This window comes from Musa acuminata, unplaced genomic scaffold, assembly GCF_036884655.1.
Source record: "Musa acuminata AAA Group cultivar baxijiao unplaced genomic scaffold, Cavendish_Baxijiao_AAA HiC_scaffold_1126, whole genome shotgun sequence".
In the NCBI taxonomy this organism is placed as follows: Eukaryota; Viridiplantae; Streptophyta; class Magnoliopsida; order Zingiberales; family Musaceae; genus Musa; species Musa acuminata.
In genome coordinates, this window is record NW_027021339.1 from 4,038,060 (window position 1) to 4,040,559 (window position 2,500).

Genomic DNA, 2,500 nt, shown 5'->3' on the forward strand with positions numbered 1-2,500 from the left:
CGTATAGCAGGGAAGGTGCTGCCTCTCGCTTCGCTCGCTGTCCGCCGCTCGCCGCTCGCTTGCCCAGCCAAAAATGGCCAGTTTTGGCCCGTTTTTGGGCCGTTTTGGCCAGTTTTTGGCCTGTTTTTGCGTTGCGCGGTGACCGTCTTGAGCGGAGCAAAATGTCAGCCATCTCAGCACCCTGGAACCCCCCGGGTGGCACAGGGCTGGATGGGGCTTTCGTATAGCAGGGACGGTGCTGCCTCTCGCTTCGCTCGCTGTCCGCCGCTCGCCGCTCCCTCGCGCAGCCAAAAATGGCCAGTTTTGTCCCGTTTTTGGGCCGTTTTGGCCAGTTTTTGGCCTGTTCTTGCGTCGCGCGGTGACCGTCGTGAGCGGAGCAAAATGTCAGCCATCTCAGCACCCTGGAACCCCCCGGGTGGCACAGGGCTGGATGGGGCTTTCGTATAGCAGGGACGGTGCTGCCTCTCGCTTCGCTCGCTGTCCGCCGCTCGCCGCTCGCTCGCGCAGCCAAAAATGGCCAGTTTTGGCCCGTTTTTGGGCCGTTTTGGCCAGTTTTTGGCCTGTTCTTGCGTCGCGCGGTGACCGTCGTGAGCGGAGCAAAATGTCAGCCATCTCAGCACCCTGGAACCCCCCGGGTGGCACAGGGCTGGATGGGGCTTTCGTATAGCAGGGACGGTGCTGCCTCTCGCTTCGCTCGCTGTTCGCCGCTCGCCGCTCGCTCGCGCAGCCAAAAATGGCCAGTTTTGGCCCGTTTTGGCCAGTTTTTGGCCTGTTTTTGCGTTGCGCGGTGACCATCTTGAGCGGAGCAAAATGTCAGCCATCTCAGCACCCTGGAACCCCCCGGGTGGCACAGGGCTGGATGGGGCTTTCGTATAGCAGGGACGGTGATGCCTCTCGCTTCGCTCGCTGTCCGCCGCTCGCTGCTCGCTCGCGCAGCCAAAAATGGCCAGTTTTGGCCCGTTTTTGGGCCGTTTTGGCCTGTTTTTGGGCTGTTCTTGCGTCGCGCGGTGACCGTCGTGAGCGGAGCAAAATGTCAGCCATCTCAGCACCCTGGAACCCCCCGGGTGGCACAGGGCTGGATGGGGCTTTCGTATAGCAGGGACGGTGCTGCCTCTCGCTTCGCTCGCTGTCCGCCGCTCGCCGCTCGCTCGCGCAGCCAAAAATGGCCAGTTTTGTCCCGTTTTTGGGCCGTTTTGGCCTGTTTTTGGGCTGTTCTTGCGTCGCGCGGTGACCGTCGTGAGCGGAGCAAAATGTCAGCCATCTCAGCACCCTGGAACCCCCCGGGTGGCACAGGGCTGGATGGGGCTTTCGTATAGCAGGGACGGTGCTGCCTCTCGCTTCGCTCGCTGTCCGCCGCTCGCCGCTCGCTCGCGCAGCCAAAAATGGCCAGTTTTGGCCCGTTTTTGGGCCGTTTTGGCCAGTTTTTGGCCTGTTCTTGCGTCGCGCGGTGACCGTCGTGAGCGGAGCAAAATGTCAGCCATCTCAGCACCCTGGAACCCCCCGGGTGGCACAGGGCTGGATGGGGCTTTCGTATAGCAGGGACGGTGCTGCCTCTCGCTTCGCTCGCTGTTCGCCGCTCGCCGCTCGCTCGCGCAGCCAAAAATGGCCAGTTTTGGCCCGTTTTGGCCAGTTTTTGGCCTGTTTTTGCGTTGCGCGGTGACCATCTTGAGCGGAGCAAAATGTCAGCCATCTCAGCACCCTGGAACCCCCCGGGTGGCACAGGGCTGGATGGGGCTTTCGTATAGCAGGGACGGTGATGCCTCTCGCTTCGCTCGCTGTCCGCCGCTCGCTGCTCGCTCGCGCAGCCAAAAATGGCCAGTTTTGGCCCGTTTTTGGGCCGTTTTGGCCTGTTTTTGGCCTGTTCTTGCGTCGCGCGGTGACCGTCGTGAGCGGAGCAAAATGTCAGCCATCTCAGCACCCTGGAACCCCCCGGGTGGCACAGGGCTGGATGGGGCTTTCGTATAGCAGGGACGGTGCTGCCTCTCGCTTAGCTCGCTGTCCGCCGCTCGCCGCTCGCATCGCGCAGCCAAAAATGGCCAGTTTTGTCCCGTTTTTGGGCCGTTTTGGCCTGTTTTTGGGCTGTTCTTGCGTCGCGCGGTGACCGTCGTGAGCGGAGCAAAATGTCAGCCATCTCAGCACCCTGGAACCCCCCGGGTGGCACAGGGCTGGATGGGGCTTTCGTATAGCAGGGATGGTGCTGCCTCTCGCTTCGCTCGTTGTCCGCCGCTCGCCGCTCGCTCGCGCAGCCAAAAATGGCCAGTTTTGGCCCGTTTTTGGGCCGTTTTGGCCAGTTTTTGGCCTGTTCTTGCGTCGCGCGGTGACCGTCGTGAGCGGAGCAAAATGTCAGCCATCTCAGCACCCTGGAACCCCCCGGGTGGCACAGGGCTGGATGGGGCTTTCGTATAGCAGGGACGGTGCTGCCTCTCGCTTCGCTCGCTGTCCGCCGCTCGCCGCTCGCTCGCGCAGCCAAAAATGGCCAGTTTTGGCCCGTTTTGGCCAG